General features: G+C 41.1%; 1 long non-coding RNA gene across 1 annotated transcript; it reads right to left on the reverse strand.

Annotated features, from left to right (window-relative positions):
• Positions 1-203: 203 nt before the first annotated feature.
• Positions 204-14,606, reverse strand: LOC134296332 (uncharacterized). The gene is made up of 2 exons (XR_010003037.1): positions 13,506-14,606; positions 204-302 (listed from the first exon to the last, which is right to left on the reverse strand). It is a non-coding gene; the product is annotated as an uncharacterized LOC134296332 (long non-coding RNA).
• Positions 14,607-15,271: the final 665 nt, after the last annotated feature.

The following is a 15,271-nucleotide window of genomic DNA, read 5'->3' on the forward strand; positions in this document are numbered from 1 at the left end:
GCCTATCTATGAGGGTCTAGGGTTTAGAATATAATCCTGATGATAGTAACTGATTAGTAGTTGGCAACATGTGTTGTGTCTTTGCATTATATGTATTTTTTGCTATTACATGTTGATTTTGGTTAATAAAATAATATAATATAATAAAATAGAATATAACCCTGGTGGAAAAGTTGATCCAAGAAGTACAAGAAACACAACAATCAGTGTTTCAAAGTAACTTTATTGCTGTGTGGTTTCTATTCATTGGTTACATAAACAGCCAGACAGATGCAATTTGTTCTCCTACCTCACATGCCAACCTGTGGAATGATGTAATTAGAGATGGATTAGCACACCAACACAAAGTTGTAATGGAAATAATAATGATTTTTATTATATTGTTTGTATTCTACCTTTTCCCCCCCAATCTGGGAATCTAAGCTGATTACCAACTTAATGCAGATACAACTTTAAAATAAAATAAAAACATTTTACTAAAGTTCAGTATATAAACAAATTAAACTCTGCAGTTGAAAGTACAGTAGAGTCTCACTTATCCAAGCTACACGGGCCGGCAGAAGCTTGGATAAGCGAATATCTTGGATAATAAGGAGGCATTAAGGAAAAGCCTAATAAACATCAAATTAGGTTATGATTTTACAAATTAAGCACCAAAACTTCATGTTATACAACAAATTTGACAGAAAAAGTAGTTCAATATGCAGTAATGTTATGTTGTAATTACTGTATTTATGAATTTAGCACCAAAATATGATGATATATTGAAAACATTTACTACAAAAATGGCTCGGATTATCCAGAGGCTTGGATAAGCGAGGCTTGGATAAGTGAGACTCTACTGTACCACCATTAAAAAGAGAAATACAGTAGAGTCTCACTTATCCAACACTCGCTTATCCAACGTTCTGGATTATCCAATGCATTTTTGTAGTCAATGTTTTCAATGCATTGTGATATTTTGGTGATAAATTCATAAATACAGTAATTACTACATAGCATTACTGTGTAATGAACTACTTTTTCTGTCAAATTTGTTGTATAACATGATGTTTTGATGCTTAATTTATAAAATCATAACCTAATTTGGTGTTTAACAGGCTTTTCCTTAATCTCTCCTTATTATCCAACATATTTGCTTATCCAACGTTCTACCAGCCCGTTTATGTTGGATAAGTGAGACTCTACTGTATGTATAAACAACAAAGTACATGAAAGATCCTCTTCCAACCACCCCATGGGCTGTCAGCCTTCTCATACCTGACAAAAGGGTTTTACCTGCCTATGAAATGGAGCCACGGTGGCGCAATGCGTTAAACCCTTGTGCCGGCTGGACTGCTGACCTGATGGTTGCCAGTTCGAATGTGAGAGACAGAGTGAGCTCCCGTCTGTCAGCTCTAGCTTCCCATGAGGGGACATGAGAGAAGCCTTCCAACACATCTGGGCATCCCTTGGGCAATGTCTCTGTAGACGGCCAATTCTCTCACACCAGAAGCGACTTGTAGTATGTTCTCAAGTTTCTTCTGACATGATTTAAAAAATCCTGCCTATGAAAGGATAGCAAGGAAGGTACAAATCGAACCTTTCAAGGAAGGGAGGGACATGGGAACAGCCACCAAGAAGGTCCTCTCCCGTGTTCCTGGTGGATGGTGGAACAAGGAGAGAGGGATGTCTCAGACAATCTCAAGAACAATGGCAGGCTCATATATGAAGATATGGTCCTTCGGACAACCTGGACTTGAATTGAATAGGTCTTTGTAAGGTACTAGCCCATGTAGCTGATACAACAAGAAAGCTGTGTACTTGCTGTAGCCCAAGGTACATATTATGATGGAATATTTATTGTTTGTTATGTTTAAAAGGACCCCCGGTGGCAGAGTATGTCAAAGCACTGAGCTGCTGAACTACCAGACAGAAAGGTCCCAGGTTCAAATCCCGGGAGCAGAGTGAGCACCAGCTGTTAGCTCCAGCTTCTGCCAACCTAGCAGTTCAAAAACATGCTAATGTGAGTAGATCAATAGGTACCGCTCCGGCAGGAAGGTAATGGTGCTCCATGCAGTCATGCTGGCCACATGACCTTGGAGGTGTCTACGGACAACGCAGGCTCTTCAGCTTAGAAATGGAGATGAGCACCAACCCCCAGAGTCAGACATGACTGGACTTAACGTCAGGGGAAACCTTTACCTTTACCTATGTTTTAAAAAAATAAATAAAAAGAAACCTATCAGATGTGCAGCCAACTTTAAATGAGCCTCTCCCTGCTAGTGATGGATAAAAACTAGCTGAGCTGAATCATCAAACTTGTATTGTTGTATTTTGATCCTTATTACCAAGTACTGCCAGTATCATCAATGCCACAGAATCACAGATATGAAAGTTGGATAGCGGGGAAAACTGAAATGAAGAGAATCAACTCATTTGAAGTTGGTGCTGGAGGAGAGTTGCAAAGAGACTACAGATTGTCAAAAAAAATCAACACGTGAGCAGGTCTAAAACCAAACCAAATCTGAACTCTTCCTAGAAGGGAAGAAGACTAAACTGAGGCTGTAGGATTTTGGACATATCATGACAAATGTGGGGCCCTTCCACACAGCCATATAACCCAGAATATCAAGGCAGAAAATCCCACAATCTCTGCTTTGAACTGGGTTATCTAAGTCCACGTCGCCATATATCCCAGTTCAAAGAAGATATTGTGAGATTTTATTCAGCTGTCTGGAAAGAGCTGTGATTTATTGGGGATAATGATAGCGCTTGGCAAAACAGGAAGGCTGTAGGAAAAGAGGAAAGAAGAAGGAAATAGGGAGGCAACCAAGGAAGCCATGCCGCTGAGTTTGTAAGACTTGTTGATGATCAGGACTCCTGAAGGTCTCTCATTCATAGAATCACCATACGTCACCAGGATGTGGTGCATTGGGTTAAACCCTTGTGCCAGCAGGACTGCTGACTGATAAGTCAGTGGTTCAAATCCATGGAGAATGGATGAGCTCCCTCTGTCAGCTCCAGTGTCCCATGCGGGGACATGAGAGAAGCCTCCCACAAGGATGATAAAACATCAAACATCCAGGCATCCCCTGGGCCTGGATGCCATCCCCTGGGCAGCGTCCTTGCAGATAGCCAATTCTCTCATACCAGAAGCAACTTGCATTTCTCAAGTCACTCCTGACACGGAAAAAAAAAAAAACCATACATCAAGGGGGACTTGCCAGTGAATAACAGCAACACAGCAAACAAAGCTTGCATTTTCATTATACTGGAATTCACTAGGGCGGTTGGTTTGTAGTTTCCATATTCAGTGCAATTTTTGTCAGGTGTAAAAATGTCAAATAAAAGCAGCATGAAAGAAAGTTGGGAAGAAAGTCTGACTCGAAAATCTTTTCATACCTGTGAAAAACAGCTAGGAACCAATAAGCTTGAGTGTGATTTACACCATTGAAAGAGAAGTCCATGGCATGTATTTTTTTTCAAACTTAAATATTTTGATGTGTTTTTAAAGAAGGTTTTTATGTATTTTATCTGTTGTACATCACCCCAGTGGGTTGAGAGATGATAAACAAACATGTTAACAATAAACAAACAAATAAATGTCTTATAAGTAACACTGCTACCCATACTGTGTTACTTTTCTGAGTGATGAGGCGTAAAATATTATTTTTGGAGGGGAACAGAATGACACACCACCTTTAAACTTCTTGTTGTAATGAAGAACAGTTAGGCCTTGTTGCACATTATGCTTACTTTCATGTAGGAGGTGCTGGAAGGAGTCTCACTGTCTTTTAACAAGGCCCTCCTGTGCCGCTTTGAAGAGTGTGGGGGCTTGCCAGATGTTGCTTTGATTCTGCTGCTTCCACTTTACTCCTGTAGAAACTCCATAAACCAGTGGTTCCCAACTTTTGGGCCTCCAGGTGTTTTGGACTTAAGCTCCCAGAAATCCCAGCCAGTTTACCAGCTGTTAGGTAACTGGGGGAGCTGAAGTCCAAAACACCTAGAGGCCCAAAGGTTGGGAACCACTGCCATAAACTAATCTCCTACTTCAGCTTGGAAGCAGAAGCATCCAGACATTTGAACTGCTTTGAGCAACATAGGAAATCCTTGTTCAATGGTCGTTTAAAAAGATAGATCCAAACCAGCAGCCCAGGTGACATACCCTTCAACTGTCCCAATCTAGCAATGATAGTCCCAAATACTATTCTTGTCACCCCACTTTTCCGGCTGTTTTCAAAATGTCCTGGTATGTCTCTCCTGGGGCCCCTGGTGGCACAGTGTGTTAAAGTGCTGAGCTGCTGAATTTGTGGACCCAGGTTCAAATCCCGGAAGCGGAATGAGCGCCCGCTATTAGCCCCAGCTCCTGCCAACCTAGCAGTTCGAAAACATGCCAATGTGAGTAGATCAATAGGTACTGCTCCGGCGGGAAGGTAACGGCGCTCCATGCAGTCATGCCGGCCACATGACCTTGGAGGTGTCTATGGACAAATGCCAGCTCTTCGGCTTAGAAATGGAGATGAGCACCAACCCCCAAAGTCGGTCACGACTGGACTTAACGTCAGGGGAAAACCTTTACCTTTACCTTTATGTCTCTCCTCCCACTTCCCCCCATGATCTCAGCTTACTTCAATTTGTGCAAACTGAGGATAAAGGGCAAAAGTATTTTTCTTATTTGGAAAAAGAAGAGAGGAAGGGTGGAGTCAATGAGGGACAATGATGAGAGAAAGAGTGGAGTCCTGCCCTTCCCAGGAGGATGAGGCAAAAGCAAACTGCTGCAGCCTCTCCCAGCTTGGGCGTTCTCATGTATTAGTAATTCTCACATCTTAACCACATTCTGATGTTGTTTGGTCAGTTGTGCCCCAGTTTGAATTTATGGAACATTGAAGGATATCAGGCACCAATTAACAGAAGATACCAAAAGGAATTGTTCCCCCCAGAACCATGGGAACAACCCACAGGCAAATGTACCAACCAATACTGGAATGATCCAATCTCAGGTTAAAAGCAATCTTCTCCAACTGGATGTCCTGCAGTTGGACAACTTCCATCATCCTTAAATGTCGGAAGCACACACATACCTGCAAGGCACCAATTAGAGCAGTGGTTCTCAACCTTCCTAATGCTGTGACCCCTTAATGCAGTTCCTCATGTTATGGTGACCCACAACCATAAAATTATTTTTGTTGCTACTTCATAACTGTAATTTTGCTGCTGTTATGAATTGTAATGTAAAGATCTGATATGCAGGATGTATTTTCATTAACTGGATCATAATTTGGCACAAATGCCCGATACACCCAAATTTGGAACAAATTTGGCATAAATACCCGATATGCCTAAATTTGAATACTGGTGGGGTTGGGGGAGGATTGATTTTGGCATTTGGGAGTTGTAGTTGCTGGGATCTATAGTTCACCTACAATCAAAGAGCATTCTGAACCCCCACCAATGATGGAATTGAACCAAACTTGGCACACAGAACTCTCATGACTAACATGAAATACTGGAAGGATTTGGTGGGCATTGTCCTTGAGTTTGGCAGTTGTACTTCACCTACATCCAGAGCATTGAAGACTCAAACAATGATGGATCTGGACCAAACTTGACACGAATACTCAATATGCCCAAATGTGAACACTGGTGGAGTTTGGGGGAAAATAGACTTGGACATCTAGGAATTGCAGTTGCTGAGATTTACAGTTCACCTACAATCAAAGAGCTCCTTGAACCCCATCAATGATAGAATTGGGCCAAAGGACAGGCGAGGAGATGTTTAGTCTTCTCTGCTAAAGAGATTACCAAAGACCATCAGAAACATGTGTTTTCTGATTGTCTTTGGTGACCCCTCTGAAGCCCCCTCATGATCCCCCCAGGGGTCTTAACCCCCAGGTTGAGAAACACTGTATTAGAGGAAGGTTGTTGAAGGCTTTCATGGTTGGGTTGTTGTGGGTTTTCCAGGCTGTGTGGCCATGTCAGGAGAGTATGCTTCTGGAACAAGGTCATACAGCCAGGAAAAATCAGAACAATCTAGAGGAAGGTTGATTAGAAGGTCCTTCTAAGTTCAATGAAATGTTTTACTCTCACCGCTCAAGAAAGCAGTTGGTCTATCAAGATTGACTGGATGATGTGCATAACAGCCTTATCTAGAGATACATGTCTGTTAGTTCTTCCATTGCTCCCTTCAGCCACTACTCCCCACTTTTTAGAAAGCCTTCATAAAAGTAACCAAATATAGTCCATCCTCATAGCATGAATTAGGGTTGTTCAGCCTTATGCACATGGAAGAAGGGATAAGATTCATGTCTCAATGGAGCCTTGTGTTCTCTGCATTTATAGCAAGTAATCTTATTTACAAAGCATGTCCTAGTAGTTTTGAAAGAAAACACCTAATTGACCTGCATAGAAATCCAACGTTCAAGTTTTCTACACTAGCTGAAATCGATAATCAGAAAGAAGCACAAGCAATAGCTCCAGGATACAGATCTTGTTCTGGAGAATGCTCATAAACCTCAATGGAATCTCATTTTAAACTTCATCTGAAGGCTTGCATTTATTCTTGCATGCCCTTGCAAATGGCTGGAGCTAGAAACCAGTCGCTCCATTAATTACACCAGTTTTATTCCCCCCTCCTCCCCATACACACATGCAAGTAAACAAACAAACATGTGTCTGAATGTTGGCAGGGAGTAGCAGAAGCCAATTAGAAGATGTAGTAGAGTATCGGAAACAAGATGGCTTTTCTTAGAAAGGTGAACAGTGAATACACCGTGACTCTTGTAATGCACACAGAATGCAGACATTTCTTAACCATGAGCAACTTACAGTTGGAGGCATGAGTGAGTCCTTTTTTCAGGAATGAAGCATGTGGGGAGGGGAAATGAGTCTCAAACCTTGGCACACATTCTCTGCTTGCAAATGCAAATATTTTCTTCAAAACATTTTGAAGAAGGTGGTGAAGGAGAAAAAGGTGATGAAGGAGAAGTGAAGGAGGAGCCAAACTGATTTAAAGACTCACATCACAAACAAATGAAAATGTCCAGGGATTGCAAATCATTTTCTGTTTTCAGCTGAATATAGTAAATGTGTTTCACTGAAAGCCAGTGTGGTACAGTAGTCTGAGCACTGAACATGGACTCTAGATATCAGGATACTATTCCCCACTTGGCCTTGGAAACCCATTGGATGAAGTTGGATAAGTCACACAAGCCCTCAGCCCCAGAAAGCCCCACTATAGAGTGAATTTAAACATACCTTAAGTTGGAAATTATATGAAAGCAAACACAACCAAGAACAAGATTAGAATGACTTTGGCAGACTGAACCTATTATTTAATACAAAGATCTCACCTTCAACCAGAAAACTATAGTACAGAGACAGTGGCATTCATATATAACAGTCCCCATAACTATATCCTCAAGGAAGACAAAAAAGATCGTAAGCTCTGTGGATCAGCATCAACACACTGATTTTAGAAGTTTTCATATCCATTAGGTCTTCTGTAGGACTATGGGCCTCAGTTGCCTATTCCAGTGGTTCTCAACTTGTGGCTCTCCAAATGTTTTGCCTTCAACTCCCAAAAATCATAACAGCTGGTAAACTGGCTGGCATTTCTGGGAGTTGTAGTCCAAAACACCTGGGGACCCACAGGTTGAGCACCACTGGCCTATTCAATATCAAATAACCCTAAAATGTGTTGGATTCCAGGAAAAAAAAACAACAACTATTTTTTCATCCAGCTGCTGTGGGGATTATTGATATGCATTGAGGGTAGGGGAGAAACCCAGTAGGGATGTCAGTGGTCCCAGTAATATCACTAGAATATTATCATTTGTGACCCCATTCATGTCCCAGTGTTCTGATTCTGCACATTCTGTCTCCACTCCAATACTGGAACTGACTACAAAGAGGGAAAGAGAGTTGAAAATAGGATAAGAAGCGTTTTGGATCCATGCCACTGTGTCCATACAAAAGGTTTTTATGGTAATTTTAAAACCTTTGACCAGAAAGAGCTATGGCAGTGGTTCTCAACCTGGGACCCCCAGATGTTTTGGCCTTCATCTCCTAGAAATCCTAACAGCTGATAAACTGGCTGGGATTTCTGGAAGTTGTAGGTCAAAAACATCTGGGGACCCCAGGTTGAGAACCACTGAGCTATGGGGATAAATGATAAAAGGAAAACAACATTCTGAGAAAAGATGCTATAATTACGACACCTTCAGCTCACTTAAAAACTATGGCCTGTCTCCAACTAAAGACAGAAGAGATGAAATAATTTTTTGCCCTAGAAATCAAAGGGTGGAATGTTACATTCACCATAGGGACACTCCCAGAGATGGCACTCTGAAGACAAATGTCCATCCTACAGTATAGCATCTGAAACTATTCTCATCTGATGATTGTCAATCATAATATTTTGGGTTTCCTCACCATCTTGAGTCCTAGTCAACAGCTTCCAAATCTAGTTTGGATTTTAGCTCAAACTTGAAAGGAGCCCTCCAAATTGCTGAACCCCATCATGAAAACAGTGTCAAAACCCTGGACAACTCTTTTAAACCCACTGTGGAGTCCTTGCCATCCTGACAAAAAAGCCACCAACTGCTATTGACCACACCAACTTCAAGGATCAAAGAATAAAAACATGTAGCATGATGTCCCAACGTTGCTGAGCATCTATCTTCTTGTCATCACGGGCCATTTTGAAACGCACACAAGAAAGGTTAGTTAGGTGCCTCATATGAAATAAAAACAGCGAACTGCAATGGAGAAAGTGATGAGAGACCCGTGCAGTCTTAAGCTTCATAGTGGAGATCCACATGGATTGTGGCCACTAGCCTGGTTGTTTTGATTGGGGGCCAGCACACACTGGCGTAACCTCAAATATGAAGACTGCCCTACAAATGTTGGCCTGCAATTAAACTGTGGCATGCATCCATTCATAAGACTGGACTTGTTCTCCATTGACTTATTGGGACTTCACTAGAGGGACAGAAGGGTGGGACACAGAGGTAGTGAAGGAGCTTTATGTCATACTGGAAGTAGTTGTATTCCCTGCGTACTGCATCCCTGGGCCACGAACACACAGCTATGGCTTGTGATGACATAAATAGACCTCAGTGTTCCAAGGAGAGTGTCAAATTAATGCTTTGAGATTCACGTTTGGCCATAAATAGCAGCACAGAGACAGACTGTGGAATCTGGCTTTTTAACATGAAATCCCATAATTCATTCAGAATCCTCCAAAGAATGTCAGCTTTCATTTTTAAAAATAAATCAATCCCTATCCTTCATGGCTGCACAGTGAAAACATACATACACCCCTTGGAAATAGGGACAAAACTGGGGGGGAGCAGAGCTGGTAAAAAGTTGAGAAAACAGAAGGAGCCTGGACAAAGGCTTCTTTTCACAGGAGACTTGAGGACAGAGGTGGCTCCCTCAAGTTACTTGTCTCCAAGGACAGGCAAACATCTTGTCTGAATGAGTCATATATGTTGCTGGTGCTTAGCCCGAACTGAGAGTGGATGCGTTGCTTCAGTGACATCTCCTGCTATTCCTCTTCCCTGCATTGCTAAAACAAATGACTATTTTGAAAGAGATAGGTGGAAGAAGAAGAAGAAGAAGAGGAGGAGGAGGAGGAGGAGGAGGAGGAGGAGGAGGAGGAGGAGGAGGAAGAGATGATGATGATGATCCATGGCTTCTTTTGATTATTGCAATTCCCACTCCTGAATGACAATTTCATCTTGCATGCTATAAGGTGAAAACCCAGACTCCCTCTACTTATATTTACTTATGAAGACTGTCCTTCATAAATAAATAAAACTCCTGATATTAAGGATTGCATAAATATTATCAAAAATATGCAAATAAATTGAATTTTTTTCTCCCAAGGGACCAAATAACCCAGTGGCAGAGCACATGTTTTGCATGCAAAAGACCAGAGGTTCCATCCCTAATGTCTCCAGATAGCTAATGATGAGAAACAACTCCTTCTAGTGCACCCAAAATTAGGGGTGCAAAGCTTTAATTGGGTAGGAGATGAATGATATCTAGGCAGATCTTTGATGCTGTTTAGACCTTATTCCATCCAGGAGTTGTTTTTGCTGCGTATGAACATTCTCCACCTGGGCAAAACCTGCTGTGAAGGTATCTCAACATTGGCACTGCTTCTGGAGTGCACTACATTCAGGTTTTCTCTAGTCTGTTAAAGTTCATGCACAGCCAACCAGGGTCTTCAACTAGGTGCCAGTTCTAAGTATGATATTCACTCAGACCAGATACATGATAGGCAGAACATCAAAGGACAGTAAAAACGAGTGCCTCCCATGTCAGTGAAGCGGCAACTTTGACTTTGCCATTTTACTTAAGGGACACTGTTTTACTATGCTATTGTATATAGTGTAAATTGAGTATCCATGGATTTTAATAGCCATGAATAGTCCTGGAACCATGCCCTAGTGTTTACCAATGGCCCACTGCATGCTGACTTTCCTCCAAGGCTTGGTCTAAGGTAGCATGAGATGGTCAGGATGTAGAAAGCTTCCATCCTTGGAGGAGCCATAAAATGAGTGTAAACTCAATAGGGGTTCCAAACCAATTATTTCCCTGTGGTCCACTGGTCAAGTCCTGTCTGACAGAACTGAAACTTTCTTACCCTTGGGATTGGTCCGTTAGATATATCGAGGTAAGGGATTGCCATTCTTTGACATGAATGGTGTTATCACAACTGTTATTTGTGTCATCACAGGCAGCATAGTGTCAGACATTTATCATAAAACATACGTTGATGGTGTGAAAAATACAATTTGGTTTTTTTACCCAATATCCTATTTCTATCTAAGCCGTCTATCTGGGCGGTTTTTTCGACAAATGCTAACATCACCAGCTAACAGAATTAATGGTCAGCGATGATGGGAGTTATAGCCCAAAATATTTGGAGGAAAGTAACCCTGGATCATCCCTGCTGTTCCCTTCTTGCCAGACACTTGACACCGTTGATGGCATTTGCAATGCCAAGAATTGCCACCAACTTTTTTCCTGGAAATGAAATGGGTAGTAAGACTGAAAGGGGGAGCGTTTCCTTTTCAAACGAGACATCTCAGGAATTCATAGGGAACCCAAATGAATTTTGACAAACAACTGAAATTCCTTAGAGGGTAGGAAGCGTCTGCACATCTCTAGGTTGTGTCTGGAATTTCCTAAAACACACTTTGGAAAGAATCAAGCAAAACTGAGCAACTTGAAAGAGCCAGAAAGGGCTCAAAAGAGAAGCATTTTTTTTTCAGTAGAGGAGGAAGGGAAGCATTAGTCTGTTTTTAAAGTTAATTCATCAAATTGGGGAGCCCACCTTATATTTGCATGAGACAAACTAGGAATAATATTGATACTTATTCAGGCAAAATTGGGGGATGAGCAACAGTGGACCTCCAAATGTTACTGCCACTGTAACTCCCATGAGCTCCAACAAGAGATGAAAAAATCTGGGGAGTTCAGTTGAATATATGGGAGGCTACAGGTTGGTTACCATGCAACCATTATGATGCCAACTTCTTGTTTTGATTGTGCTAAATGACCTTGTGATATCCCAAAACATGTTAGGGTGTTGGTTCACTATCTCTTGGCTTGAGCCATACTTCCAACCATTTCTGAGAGGTGATGTTGATAGTGTGTGTCCTCTGCCTTGTATCTCTCCTGTTCTCAAACCCTTATTATATAGGCATGATCAACCTGCCAGGCACTAGTGTCTCAAAAAAACAAACAAACCATGAATGGCGCACTGTCTTCCATACCCACTGTCCAAGATTTCTGCTGTGTTGGGTACAAACAGACTGTCACCCAGCAGAAAAGATGATTTCTTAGGTTGACACAAATGAAGCTTCATTTTGTTGACACTATAATGGAGGCCGATCTTGTGCTGAGAAAAAAAGTTACCTGCCTTTTAGAAACCTCTTTGTTAACACTCTATATATATACACACAGTATTTTTAAAATCCTGTTAAAAATAAATTCCTGGGATCTTGAGTAAATAAATAGTTGGACAGAAGAGTCCTCTGTAACCACAAAGTGGCCATAAATGATCAGGGATCTTAAGCTAGGTGGAATGTACAGTTGGTAAGGGGATGTCTGGAAAGGCCTCCTTTACTCGGCATCCTCATGCCAAGATCCCTCCCCTACCAACACACACACGTATCATTGCAGTCTGCAGTGGTGAGAAAGTTGATTATTAAGTAGACTCAGATTTCAGTAGCAAACAAAATGGCTCAATCAGTAGCTAGTGATGGAAAAAATTGCATTCATTCTTGAATGAAGGCAACAATCCGAAAGCTGCTCCTGTCATTTGATTCCCTTACCACAACCACCTTTTTTCAAAAAAAAAAAGAAAAAGAAAAAAAAGAAGAAGCATTTTTTCTCAAATAAAGCTCTTCCACTTCCATGAATGCTATACTCTCAGAGCCTCGTGTATGAACCAAATTGCCAATTACAGCTTGAGAATAAAGATCTAGATAAACAGAATATTAAAAGAGGACAAATTAGATTGTGATCAACCATGTATCATTCTGGCAAACAAACAAAACAAACATCTTAAAGCATTATCATCCCATGCACATGCAGTACCACTCACACATGCCTTTTTAAAAGGTGCAAATGAAATATAAATACATGCTATTACCTAGTCTTAGGAATAAAATGTGTTTGGGAACTCTAGATGATTTGTACAGCAATCTTCTATTTAACACAGGGCTTGTTGTGAATACTCTGGAGCAAAACCTAAGAGAAAGATTACACATGGCATTGTTCCTATCAAATGCAATTTAGAAAGGTGTCACTCTCGAAACACCTCCGCGGCTGTAGCCTGGCGTGGTCGAAGTTTGCCTCATGCCTGATCTAAGGCAAGCAATTGGCATAATAAAGCATACTGGGTTCAAGTTAACTAGTAAAGAAAGTGGGATGATGGTCATATGGGGAGTCAAGGCTCTTCTGGACTCTTGGACCGCTTCTTAAACATGCTTCGTGTATTCCAAGTAAACTGAAACATACTTGTGGATTGTCTGCCCTGATATTCTGGGTTATATGGCTGTGTGGAAGGACCCTCAGGGCTCTTCCACACAGCCAAATAACCCAGAATATCAAGGCAGAATAACCCACAATATCTGCTTTGAACTGGGTTATCTGAGTCCACACTGTCCTATATCCCAGTTCAATGTTTGGTGCTAAATTCGCAAATATAGTAATTCCTACATAACATTACCCTGTATTGAACTGCTTTTTCTGTTGATTTGTTGTAAAACATGGTGTTTGGGTGCTTAATTTGTAAAATCATAATGTAATTTGATTTTTAAGAGGCTTTTCCTTAATCCCTCCTTATTATCGAACATTTTTGCTTATCCAACTTTTTTTTTCAGTGATTGGTTTGGGGGGGGGGGATTCTTTTGGCTTACACTTGAAAATTACCTAGGGCTGGCCCTGTGTGTGTGAGAGAAAGACAGATGATCCTTTTGTCACCAAGATGAGCTTAGAATGTTTACCTGTTTGACTGAGGCTGGAGGCTTGTCATTTTGTCAGATCAGATCAGCTCAGCTCCTTCCTAACCTTTAGAAAGAAAGTAAAAACATGGCTTTGAGACCAAGCCTTTGACAATAATGCAATGCAATAAGTGAAGATAGAATATGTGCAATCACGACTGGAATGGCTCTTGGCTATGATTTCAGATTGTGTGGTTTTTAAAAACTGTTTTTAATGTGTATATGCTTTTAAAATTTGCATTTTAATGTATATGTTTATTTTTATTATATGTCTGTTTTATAAAACACTAGCTGTGCCCGGCCACGCGTTGCTGTGGCGAAGTATGGTGGTATGGGAAATAAAGTATTGAGGAATTGGTAATAGTTAAGGTAAAGGGTAAAGGTGTGGAGTCCAGATAATCCAGTTAAAGCAGATAATATAAGATTATATGGGTTATATAGCTGTGTGGAAGGGCCTTGAGTATACACTGCCATCTAATCCAGTTAAAATCTGATAATCTGTATTTTATAGGCAGTGTGGAAGAGGCCTAAGTGAGGCCTAACTCTGCCTGTCCCCTGGGTGAGTGGGTTGCTAGGAGACCAAGTGGGCGGAGCTTAGCCTTCTAACTGGCAGCAATTGGATAAAAACAATTCTTCCTCTCCCTCTAATTAGGACTTTATTTTTCTTTTCTTTTTGTTGTATCAACCTAGAGGCGTGGATGATGGGTTGTGTTGTCAGTTTTCGAGGTTGTGGGGTGTTTAGTTTTGTTGTTTTGGCGGTCGCCAGGATTCCATCACTCTTTTATATATATAGATTGAATTGTTGCCTTTTGTTAAGGCCACTCTGAATCTCCTTTGCTGCAAATAAATAAATAAATTTTGATGGAAGAGAAAGCTAAACAATTATGAATACATTAGTCTTCTGAATAGGAGGCTAAGCCCCTGGTTATTTAGGATTGTCACCTTTTGTCTCTTGGGTTTTGCACCTCACTCTCTATAGAACTGGACACTTAAGTCAATAAAGGAATCATCTGTATACCCACATCATCATTTCCCCCAGTTTTGCACCCACCCAGGGGGTGTCTCTGCAACTGACCAATGACAAAGTTACTCTTCTTTCTGCCATGGGGGTCTCCTCCTCATATCAGTGTCATAATGGAAATTTCTGGCCAATCACTGCATGGGTCCTAGCCAGCACGAATTCTCGACCAATCAGGAGGAGTCACAGGGAGTCTGAATAGCTGTCAGAACTGCAAGAAATGTCTTTTATGTTTCTATGGAGTTATGCTTGTACATTTTGAGTGTAGGCTGGTAATGGCATCCCTTTTGGCCAAAATGTAATAAACCTTTGTAATTTGCCTTCAATCTGGAGTGCTTGTTCTCTATCCTGGCTGATTTGGTTTAGCAGAAGCTCACCAAGTACAAATCTCCTTATTGGTGGCCTTATCTCAAATCTCATATGTAGGATGTCAGAGGATTAACAGAGACTGTATCTGCAAAATCAGGGCAGTTGCCACAAATCTAACAAAAATCCAGATTGATTTCTTGCTTGCATGTTCTCTTTTGTATTCCCACAAATCAAGTGACTAGAGTCTTTTAAACTCCAAATCTTAAAAAAAAAAAAGCCACAGAAGATGAATGTGGTTTTATATCCTGAGGAAAGGGGACAGACTCCTATCCTCCAAACACCCTCCATCCCATATTAAGAGGATAATTCTGATTCTGATTTAGCACCTGACTTTTTAAAAGAGAAGAAATTAAAAGTAATCCAATGCTGCCACAGTACAAAA

This window comes from Anolis carolinensis, chromosome 2, assembly GCF_035594765.1.
Source record: "Anolis carolinensis isolate JA03-04 chromosome 2, rAnoCar3.1.pri, whole genome shotgun sequence".
Lineage (NCBI taxonomy): Eukaryota > Metazoa > Chordata > Lepidosauria > Squamata > Dactyloidae > Anolis > Anolis carolinensis.